The 11,971-nt window shown below is 37.2% G+C and overlaps 1 long non-coding RNA gene across 8 annotated transcripts; it reads right to left on the bottom strand.

Moving 5' to 3' along the window:
* Positions 1 to 1,101: 1,101 nt before the first annotated feature.
* Positions 1,102 to 7,556, bottom strand: LOC110729375. 8 transcript variants are annotated; one of them, XR_002512904.1, is made up of 11 exons: positions 7,254 to 7,556; positions 7,030 to 7,171; positions 6,889 to 6,961; positions 6,739 to 6,789; positions 5,806 to 5,969; positions 5,058 to 5,244; positions 4,807 to 4,968; positions 4,387 to 4,491; positions 3,876 to 4,124; positions 2,667 to 2,780; positions 1,102 to 2,039 (listed from the first exon to the last, which is right to left on the bottom strand). It is a non-coding gene; the product is annotated as an uncharacterized LOC110729375 (long non-coding RNA). The 8 variants fall into 8 exon arrangements; XR_002512905.1 differs by having other exon boundaries at positions 5,806 to 5,965; XR_002512910.1 differs by lacking the exon at positions 5,806 to 5,969 and having other exon boundaries at positions 1,102 to 1,539; positions 1,770 to 2,039; positions 7,254 to 7,553.
* Positions 7,557 to 11,971: the final 4,415 nt, after the last annotated feature.

Genomic DNA, 11,971 nt, shown 5'->3' with positions numbered 1-11,971 from the left:
TGTTCTGTATGAAGTTTTCGCTGCTGCTTTGCTGGATAGTGCTGCTGTTGAATGCTGCTACTCTTATTGTACTTAAGCTGTTGTAAATTTTGTTTGTCTTATTTTTGGATGAAAAGTGTAAATATTACCTAGTTATTAATGAAAAAAGACAAAAAAAAAAAAAAAAAAAAATTATTTTTTTCAGGTGTTTTGGGCACCGATTAACCGGTGCCAATGATTGGAAATAGTAAAAAAATAATAAATAAAAATAAAAAAAATATCTATTTTTCACTTACTAGCATCGGTTATCCGCTGCTAATAACCCTTATGTGCACCGGTTAACCGATGCTCTTAAGGATTATTACCACCGGTTTTGAACCGGTGCGAATAATCTCACTTATTCGCACCCCTCAAATCTAAACCGGTTCAAAATCGGTGCGAAAAGTCGGTTTTGAACTTTTTCTACTAGTGATGAAATTAAATATATAAATTACAAATAATATATCACCTTTATCTTCAATAATATAATTTCAATGGAAATAAATACTACTCGGATCATTAAAGGCGATTATAATCAACAATTAGGCAACACTAACCTATACTTCCTCCGTTCTAGTAATATAGCAACAATTGGACTTTTGCACGACCACAAATTATGATTTATACGTAAAATAAAATATAGTCATGTGGAGTTTGTTACACTAGAGGAAAAAGATAAAAAGGCACCGGTTCAAACCCCCCCTTTGGCACCAGTTCAAAACCGATGCCAACTAAAGCATCTAGCACCGGTTAACCGGTGCTAACTACATGATTTGGCACCGGTTAACCGGTGCTAACTACATGCTTTGGCACCGATTAACCGGTGCCAACTACCATGGCACGATTTTTTTTATTTTTTATTTTCAATACTATTGGCACAGGTTCAAAGCAAGAACCGGTGCAAAAAACCCCACTTTAGGCACCGATTCTTGCTTTGAACCGGTGCCAAAAGTCTCAAAAAAAAAAATTTAAAAAAACTTTTGGCACTGATTCTGTTCCAAACCGGTGCCAAAAATACCCCAAAAAAATAAAAAAAATAATTTTTACATTTTTTTCACTTAAATTGATATAGAAACATTAACATATATATAAAGTTACATATTTTCATTAAAAAAGGCTGTAATATTACAATTTTCATCCAAAAAAAATTAAATAATCCAGACTTATCTCTAATCGACCTTTCTTGCATTTCATTTAACTAGCTGTCCTGGTCTTGTGCTGGTGGCTGCTCTGCTGGCTGGCTGTGGCTGTTTTTCTGCTCTGATGGTTGTGGCTGTTCTGCTTCTGTGGCTGTGTTTCTGCTCTGTTTAAGCTGGCTGGGTGATTGGTTTTGCTTCTGTTCAGGCAGGCTGTCTTGTGCTGGTGGCTGCTCTGCTGGCTGATGTGTTGTTGCGTGTTCAGGCTAACCTGCTGCTCTGCTATTTGCTGTGCTGCTGTTTCTATTCTGCTGCTCTGCTGTGCCAAAAATAGAACTTCCTCTTCATTTTCTTAACAGCAACCTGTAAAAAAACATTCATAGTCCTACACTCATAACAAATCAAATGATATCTTGAACCAATTCTTACTAGTAATTCTCTCCCGCATATCCAATTCTTACTAAGAAATAAGGATCCCAAATGGCCACATGTCAACCTTTTTAAGAAAAGTGGCATTCCTTTCCCAACTTTAGACAATGAGATCATAGCAATAGAGATTGCTATCATATGCACACGTAAACACTTGGATGGGGGTAAAGAGAAAGCTAAAAATACCTCCCAAGGTGGGGGTTGTGAGAAGCTGAAATTCACTTTTGATTGGATAGCAAGCTTAACATCAACGCAGTCAATTGAGGCTTTGCCAGCATGTTCAGAGTAAACTTGTGCATCCGTTAAGACATCGACAGCATACCTGTACCACAACTCCAGAAACTGGTGCACAACACGGGGCTCATGCTCCTCAACACCCAAGGATTTAATCAATGACTTCACAATTTTCGCATCCCTGGGCAAGTCTTCCTCTCCCTCAGCCATGAATCTCCAAACCTGCAACACCACCCAATGTGCATTGTGTATTGAGATACATTATTATTCATTAACCATGAAAGCTCAGATGAAAGAAAGTAAGACAGCTTAAAATAGAAGTGTACTCATAATTTTTTTAATCACCAGTAATTCCCCAATATCATACTTGTATATAAACACGACACAACAACCAAAGCTTTGAGCCACAGGGTCAAGTTGTTCACATAATTTCTAAAATCAGAAACATGTAAGATTCCAGAATTAGGATAACAATTAAGCACTATAATATAGTACTAACAAGAAGATGATTTAGAGCTTTCTCAGACAAGTCCATAATTCCTTAACTGATTACAAAACCCATGATAATCCCTAAATTTTTCGGCAGAGCAATTCTATAAAAAAAGATTGTCCAACCAAGTAAACTATAGCCAATTCATCTTCAGAATTTGTTGCTCTTCCTTTGCTGTGCTTAAGCACTCAACAGTTTTGCTAAAGGCAAAACGTACAAAAAAAAAAATTAACAAAGTGAGTAAATACATGAACAATAATCAAAGATGAATTCCAATAGTCTGATCAATAAATGGAGATCAGTATTAACAGTTGTGTTTCGAAACTCTTGTGCATTACAAATGACAGTATGGAAATAACCTTCTGGAAAGGAAATGAGATTTGCATAGTTTATGAGAACAGTTCAAGGTAGATTGTCCCATCCCCAAATGCAGTAGTCAATAAAAAGGCGAGATAGAGCCATCCAAGCAGAACCTACATACAATTACACCCACTGTCACAATGGAGATCTACACTCTTCACCAAAATTAATAAGAGAGGTGGTAAAAGAGTTGCTCTAACATATTGTAGTTTTGAATAAGAACAAATGTCCTTAGACATGATTAAATAAGAGTAAAAAACTCTGAACACAGAAGAACTGACAAAACCATAATATCTTTTTTTGTCCCCAACCCCTTTAGGTTTTATTTTTATTTTTTAAGGGTTATTAAAGAGAGGGGTGGCACCTGCATAATGTGAAGCATATTACTGCTTTAATGCCAACCGATCTATTGAAAGAGGGTAGCACCACCGCATCATAGCCAACAACCAAAGTGTAAACTTGATAGGCATCATACTTAGTTCCAAAATATGACCATTTTCAAAGTCATAATAATCTAATACTTCTAAACTGACTTCCAATAGCTCAACAGTTTCACGAGAGTTATGAAGCAGCATTAGTGAAATAGTACTGCACCATACTATGTTTGATTACAATTTGTGCCAGCATTTTTCACATTATAAGAGTAAAATCGAGATAATGTTGGTCAAAAAACACTTGCTAAATATGGTGAAAAATAGGATCATATTCAAATTTCAAATGCAGATCAATATGGGGCTCAAGAAAAATTAGAACTCAGAGTATAAGTCTGCAGCAGTCCACGTTTTACTTAATAGCAGATCCGAGGGAGTACTTAAAAGCAGATCACAACTCATTAGAAGAAATAACTTATAAGAACTACTTTATCTCCTCTGTAACCCAATGTTCAAATAACAACTGAACAGCCAATTACAGGCACTTACACGTGTTTTTAACCCCTATGTTCTTTTCTACTTAGCATTCTAACAGACGAGACCAACATCTTCCTTTATGAATAACATATCTCCCAGAACCTCACTCCCTTCCTCCTTTTCATACCAAATGTCTTAATATCATTTTGGCTGATTCTGATTTTCTTTTTCCGAAATCGAGCCTAGCCAGTATATAAAACAACAGGGTCCAACATAATTTCTCTAAAATGATGTACGACAATAATAGATCTGAAAGAACTAATAGTGGGAAATTTTTAGTTTAAGAAAATAACTACTCACGTTTACGAGGTGGAAATGAGAAGCAAGTTATGCAATTGATGCGAGTTGCTATTGTGCTTGCTGCTAAACCGGAGGTGGAAATTGAAGTACCAGTTCAACCAAACCGCACTTAACGTCACTTTTTGATGCCTATACCATTGGTGCCCAATTATGGTAGTTGATTTTGCTCATTACCTCGACATTTGCTCGCATGCCTTTTCCGAGCTTCATCGCATGAATTAGGCTGAATTGCTCCTGATAAGCTGCAAACTAAAATCAAAACTCATCAAAAACCCTAAATCAATTAGGAAATCTATAAAAATCATCAGAAATCCTAAATAAAACACCTAAATCCTAACTATTTTATAAAACAAAAAAAAAACAAAAAAAAAAAAAACAGAAAAACCAAAAGAATTTTAAAGCCTTATAACCCAAAAAAATTCCAGATGATTGCCACTCAATTTACTCAAAATTAATAAATGAAATAATTATATAAATAAATAAAGCAAGAAGTCAAGAATAGTTTACATACCAAGACCACTCTCAAGATCTTTCTCATCTTCCCGTGGAGCCTCATGAGTGAGTTGACCTTCTAGATCCACAAAATCTGGATTCAGTCCATGCCTGGTAGATGATCCTACATATCCAAATAATCAGAAGCAAGACTTACAGCATTATTTAGAAATTTTTTTTTGACATAAGCATTATTTAGAATTGAAATAACTAAATAAGCCATCATAACACCATTTACGAATCTATATCTTAAAAGCCATCATAACATCATAACAAAGAACAAAATTATCAGAAGCGATTAAAAAATATTGTATCTCTAAGCAACAACAAAAATCCAGAAGCTTATAGAACAACCGACACAATTTACGAATTTATATCTCAAAAGCTCCACTTAATTAAAATCCTTTAATTTAAATTAGACTGAAAAATGAACAGAGACCTTAACACAATCGTAGAAAAGTAGGCTTTAGGAGTTTCCGCCATTGAAGATTTCACCATCTTCTTTTTCTACTCTTCCTCTCTCTCTCTCCTCTTCAGCATAGCTTTGGCAATTTGCTCTCGGTTTTCACCCAATAGCCTCAAATCGCATCCTCAATACCCTCTAAAGAAAACCAAAAAAATTAAAAATCGTCAAATTAAACCCAATAAACCCAATTTAATTAAGAAAATCAAAAAATGCAAATTGATTACCCATAACAGTCATATCATACTCAGACAATATATCAGCAATATGACTCCTTCGATCCCCTCCTCTAAAGTTAAACACCATAAATGAGGCATCTGGGAAGTATTCCTGTAGCTGTGTTACAATACCAGTAATGGTATTCTGTGTACTCATCTTCATTCAACACATCCGTAGAGAAGCAGCAATCAAACACTGAAAAGGAACAACGATCCAATTGAATGTAAAAGAACAATTGAACATGCTTAACTAAAGAGAAACCAAGTTTCCTAATCCTCATTCTCTTCTAAGCAGAGAAGCGAAAATCCTACACTAATTGAATGCCTTTTGAAATGATAACTACATTAAAAGTTCAGGTTACAGAAAACCTCTAATATCTGCAGATATACCCTAACAATCAGCTCTCCATAGCTAAAACAACGAAAATCATCTCAAGAAGTCGAATGCAAGCGAAAAAACCAGGTCAATTATGCAAGCTACATCACAATGTCAAATGCCAACAACCTAAAAATGACAATGACATAAAAAACCCAGAAATGGAAACCAAAATCTAACCCTAACAACCTCACAGATTGCATCAAACTCAGCATAAATTGAAGCATTTCAAGCTCAATGATCAACAAAATCCAACACTTACACACATTATAACAGAAAATCAAAACCAACCCATTAAACAAAACCCATAATTCAAACAAACCCAGAAATTTATAACCAATTGCACAAATAATTAACCAACATTAAATTCATAAAACTAACCTAAAACTCGCTCAGAAATTTCAAGAAGCCGATCAGGTGGCTTCCAATAGAAGAATCGACGAAACAGCGCCATGGGATGGCGCTGTTTTTCCCAAAATCGGATCCAAAACGATTAATTCCAATGAAACCCAGCCCTAATCCAGATCCAATCAATTGCAATCTAGCTAAATATATACCCAGAATTAAATAATCAAAGCCCTCTTCAAAATTTATCAAATTTGGTGCAAAATTGGATAAAATGATCGAATCAAGAAGAATTCAACAACAATCCCAGAAAAATCAAAAGTCCGGAAGAACCCAGAATGTAATTGAGTATATCATATGAGGGCAACCATATCTACTTTCTTAAACAACCTACAATCACATAAATCCAAAAAAAGACATTAAATCTTCTTCCGTGCATGTCATTGGTACCTTTTATACAAATTTATGAATCTACATAAACATACATCATCTTTACTCAAACCATGTTAAAAAGCCAACCTAAAAAATACCCAATTTTCAAAATCTTATAAAGATGCATGATAATCACAAAAATCTGCAGAATTTAAAACTTAAAATTCAGCAAAAACCCATCAACAAAATTTGCCAAAAAAAAAATCCAATTTAGACCAAATAAGTTGGAAAAAACCCAAAAAATCAAACACAAATCGATCAAATAAACCCCATTTAAAACAAAACGATAAATAAGTTACATTATGCTAGTAGAATCCATTTATACCTTATTTTTGTTGCATTGATACGGAGCCCTCACCCAAAAAAACCAAATAACAAACTTTTTTTGAACGAGATCATTTTATAATGAACTTCTATGGAATACTATAGTTTCATCCCCAAAACACACCAAAAATAAGATCATTTTTTACCATTTTTTCTACTAATAACTAACACATATATAAAACTATAAGAGCATTGGAAAAAATAGCCACTAACCTTTGGATTTGAACTCTTTTTTGAGGAGCAAACAAACTAGATCTACAATGCCTACAAATGATCGAATAAAAAATATTAAAATTAAAAAACTTAGGGTTTATGGTTAATTACTTGAAACTAAATCAAAAAAAAAATAGATGGAAGGCATACCTGCTAGTCAGTGGGTGGTCAAAGTCGTTGGGTGGCCGACGGGTGGGTGGTCTAAGGCGGTGGATCTAGGCGGCTGAGCAATTAAGGGTTAGGGTTAGCAATGTTTTTTTAAAAAGGAAAAAAAAAAGGAAAAACCATTACCTGGTGGTCGGTGGCCGATGCACGAAGGACGGCTGAGGGGAACGGAGGGTGGCCGGCAAAGGGTGAGTGGCGGCGGGTAGTACCTACTCTCTCCTTCTCCTACTTATTTTGTTCGACAAAAAATAGAAATAAAACCAGAACCCTAAAATTACGAAATTGAAAACCAAATCAACGACAAACCCTAGATTGCGAAGGAATTCAGTAGATTAAGAAGACCACATTACCTCAAAGCTGCTTCAATGGAGGTGAGAAAGCTCAGAATCGGCTTTAATGGAGAATATAGAGTACGAGTTCAATGGAGGCCAGAGATATGGAGAGAGAAGGAGGTGCTGCTTCAATGGAGTGAGAAATCTCGTAAACCACTTCAATGGAGAAGGTGAAATTTCGGGATGGTGGAAGAGAAGGCGAAAACTAGAGGGAAAACAGAGAAGATGGAAAAAACGGGGTGAAAGAAATTAAAGAAAGAAAGAAAAGCAGGAGCCCATTTCTTTTGGCACCGATTTTCAAGAACCGGTGCTAAGGGGGGTGCCTATTTCATTTTTTCTACTAGTGTTAGATTTGTCTCGTAACATAAATTCATAATCAACTTTTTTTTTATAATTTTTACTCTTATATAATTATAGATATTTAACATATAAAATGTGTTTTGGGATGCGTATTTTCATCCTTGTTACAATATTTGTGGAACAGAGGAAGTATTATTAATAGTACATTTTCTGTTTATGAATTGATGTTGTACATGATATCGTCACTCTTTATTACAGAGTAATATATAGAAATGTGTTTGAAGCTATCCAATAATTGTAGTATGATCATTGTTTGTTTATTGCCTTAAAAATTTATTTGTAAATGATAGTTATTTATCGAAAAAAAGAATACACTAGAAGATGTCACTTGTCACTATGTCTAATGTGTCTTTTACTATGCATCTTATTTATAATGTGGAATGTAATAAGTTTATCATCTCAATCACATGTTCCAGCAAAAGACAATAAATTATTTTGTATTTACTAAGATATAAATTTATTTAATTACGTAATAACAAAAAAATTGATTAATACTTCACATTTTCCTAGAATTAGACATATGATATAGTTGTCAAACACAACAGTTATTATATATTCATGTAATACTCCATTAGTCTAAGAAACAAAATATTAGAGGTGTTTGAAAAAAAAATTAAAGTGATGTTTTAAAGTAATTTCTTTAATATCAATTATATGAACCAATTTTATTACTTGTATTACTTTTAGGGAAAAATTTCAATAATACTCCGGCTAAAAGATGTCTAGGCGTTAATGATAGTATCTTGTACCTGAACTAGTGACTTTTTCTAAGATTAAAAAAGAGTTAGAATATTATTTTAGATAAATGTGTATGGAAAAATTAAGAACAAGAAATAAGAAGAAATACATTTTATTTAAAGATAGTATGTAAGATTTGAAATATTATTATAGTTGTACTATACAAATTTTTACAAAATAAAAGATTGTTTGCTAAAAGGGGAGGGGGAGATTTGGAGGGAAAAACAGCACCATGAAATGACACGTGTCATTCCTAGTGTCTGTTTTAGTATTATACTAGGTTAGAACCCGTGCGATGCACGGTTTATATAAAATCTATTTTTATAATTTGTACATTTTATTAAAAAAAGGATAAATATAAAAAAGAATTATGCATCTTGTACAAAAATATTTGTAATTTTAAAATTTTAGATTTTCATCAAAATTAAGATATAATACCTATTCAATGTTGCCTAATACATATTTCAATGTAGGATTTCATTTATTAGTGTGTTATTTATAATTTTTTCATTATTTTAGGATAAATTGATAGGTTGTAATTGTAATGAAAAAGTTTCTAATATTCAAATTTAAAAATTGTTAAATATGGTAGCTCTAAAAAAATGACATCATCCTTGCATTTAGGCGGGAAAAAATTACTATGAGAGTGACATGTGAACAGTAATGACGTCAGCAACGGTTTGTTTTAGTAATAGTTAATAGACTAGTATAGTACCTGATTAGGGGATTTTTATCCACCAATCACCGTCTGACAAGTGGACCAACCAGGTTCCGCCACGTGTCCTTCACGAAGGCCAATAGGAGCCTGCCACGTGTCAGTCACAGGTACGTCCTCTACGGACCAATCGAGGCACGCCACGTGTCCACCCATGCCAAATGGGAAAACGGCCATCAAGGCCCAATCCAGTCTAGAGGCCCGGTCAGCCCTAGGTTTACCTTAAACCTAGAGAGTGGCACGCTTCTCAAGGCTATAAATACTTAATTAATCCTCATTAATTAAGAAGAATAGAAATCAAGCAGAGAAGAACAGAAATATTACGGAACACCAACAACCGGCTAATCTCGCTAACGACGCAGATTACCAACACTAAGCACTCTCACCTAGAGAGATCTTATTACTTTAATTTCCGTATTAATTACTCCTTAATCAGGTACTAACTTGACCGTTGGAGGCGGAGCTCTCAGGAGTCTCCGTTATTTTGCAGGTACAGGCGTCCGGTTCCAGTCTCGGAATTGTAACTCTCCCGCAGGACATCAGAAAACCCCGAAACATTTGGCGCCGTCTGTGGGGAGAGTACTTCAGAGATGGCATCCAAGTCTGTACCGACTCCTGAAGAGAGGCGTCCCCTAGACGATCCTCAAGTTCAGTCGGACCATGATACCGAAAGTGAATTTGAAGTTGAAACTCATACAGCTCCAGACGGGACCCTAAGGGCCCGACGTACCCGTCATACCGAAAGGAGGGAACGGGAGCATCTTCAAACAGGAAGCGAGCCAGCAGGCGCACCGCCTGCTCGGCAACAGCCGACTGATGGGTCTGCTCCCATCACAAGGAACGAACTCATGACCTTCATGAGGGACTTCAAGGGAGAGATTCAAGAGTTGATCAACAAAAAACCGCCTGCTTCAGTCAAAGAGCAGTCGGCCAAGAAACCTTCAACTTCACTGAAGAGGAAGCCAGTTCAAGGGCGAGAGGCGACTCCTCATCCTAAATCTAAGAAGCGAGAGCCACCTGCTCTTGATTTCACAAAACTCCGTTATCCTACGGGAAATAGGAAACCGGTTCGTCATATTCAGGCGGATGGGTCAAAGCAAACGTTCACATATGCTCGGCTCCTGCTAGAGCAGAAGAAGAGTGACCGATTATCAGAGTCGGCTTCTACTTCAAATTTTCAAGACAGTTTGCGAAATGCCTCGATGAGGCATACTCAGTCGTACCATGAGAGTCAGTCAGGCGGCACCTCCCGTCAGTCCGGCTTTCATAGTGCCCAGGCGGTACCAAACTTACCATTTGTGCCGCAACAACAGTATTTTATGCAGCCACCTCCATTTGGTGGACCTGCAGCAAAAAACGTCCAACCTATGGACTGGCAGCTACGGCTGCTTAGACTTGGTGAACAGCCATCGGCTTTCTCCAAGGAAATTACTGAAGCCGCTCAGCCGGCCAAAGTAAAACATGTTCTAGTAGGCGCCTATGACGGCACTACTAACCCAGAAGACCACCTGATGGCATTCACCAACCTGATGTACCTTCAAGGGTTGGATGATCCCACTTGGTGCAAGTGTTTCCCAGCGACTCTCAAGGGAATTGCACAGCAATGGTTCGGCAACCTGCCGACTGGTTGTGTAAACAGCTTCAGGACGCTTGCTTACTTATTTGCCTCCAACTTCGCCATGAACATCCCTGCGAAGAAAACGACCCTTGATTTGGGAACAATTCAGCAGGGCGAGAAGGAGGGGCTTCGTTCTTACATCAGGCGGTTCAATCTGATGAGAATACAGATTCAAGGGTTACCGGATGAGGTAGCTTATACTGACTTTTTTAGAGGTCTCAAAGACGGGTCTACCTTCAAATTTGATTTAGTTCGAAAAAGGGTGGCGACTCTTCAAGAGGCCTTGATTGAAGCAGAAGCCTATATACAGGCGACTGATCTGTGTACAATAAAACAGTCGGACGGGAAAAGGTTCGACAAAAGAGAGGGACGACAGAAACAGTCGTCCAACAAAGATGAGAAAAGAAAAGAGGTCTGGGCGGCTGATTCCTCTAAACAGCCGGCCCAGAAAAAGAAAAAAGAATTCAAACCATACTCCCCAAAGTATGTGTTTAACAAGGATAACCAGTTTATCCTAAAAGAAATAAAGGGACGGTTCTCAATTGAGAAGCCGCTCCCCATGAAGGGTTCTGCAAACAACCGGAACCAAGATAAAATCTGTGCTTATCATGATGACGTTGGTCATCACACCAATGACTGCATCAGTCTCATGCGGTACCTAGACCGCTTGGCTGAGCAAGGTGATCTTGACACTTATGTCAAGAAACCTACGGAGAACACTTCCTCAAAAAAGCAGTCGTCCAAAAAGAATCAACAGGCTGACAGTTCTGATACAGATGATGCAGTCGTCTACACCATTGCAGGAGGCTTCTCAGGAGGCGGCCCCACTATTAGGGGCAACAAAGATAATATAAGGCGGTTAGATGTAAATTCCGTTCACCAAGAACGGTCGTCCAAATATACATTTCCTGAGATTGTCATCACTGAAGAGGATCTAGGAGGGGTAAGGGGGCCGCATGACGACCCTCTCGTTATTGAATGTAAAGTGGCCAACCAGAGAGTTGGCCGAATTCTCATAGATACCGGGAGCTCCTCAGATCTCATCAGCAGCAAATGTCTGTTAAAACTGAAATATCAGACGGACTGTATACATCCGGCCTCCCACCCTTTAATAGGGTTTGGAGGAGGAGTCGTCCACCCACTGGGACGAGTAGATTTACCCATTCGCCTGGGCGAAAAAGGGGAAGGACGACACATGGTAGTCCGGTTCCTAGTAGTAGAGGAACTCTCGGCCTACAACATGATTCTGGGTCGACCAACCCTGAATAATTCCAAGGCTGTTATAATCCCGTCTCTTATGCTGCT

Source organism: Chenopodium quinoa, unplaced genomic scaffold (assembly GCF_001683475.1).
Source record: "Chenopodium quinoa cultivar QQ74 unplaced genomic scaffold, ASM168347v1, whole genome shotgun sequence".
NCBI classification, from domain to species: Eukaryota; Viridiplantae; Streptophyta; class Magnoliopsida; order Caryophyllales; family Amaranthaceae; genus Chenopodium; species Chenopodium quinoa.
The sequence above is the reverse complement of the archived record's forward strand: the minus strand, read 5'-3'. Positions and strand labels throughout refer to the sequence as shown.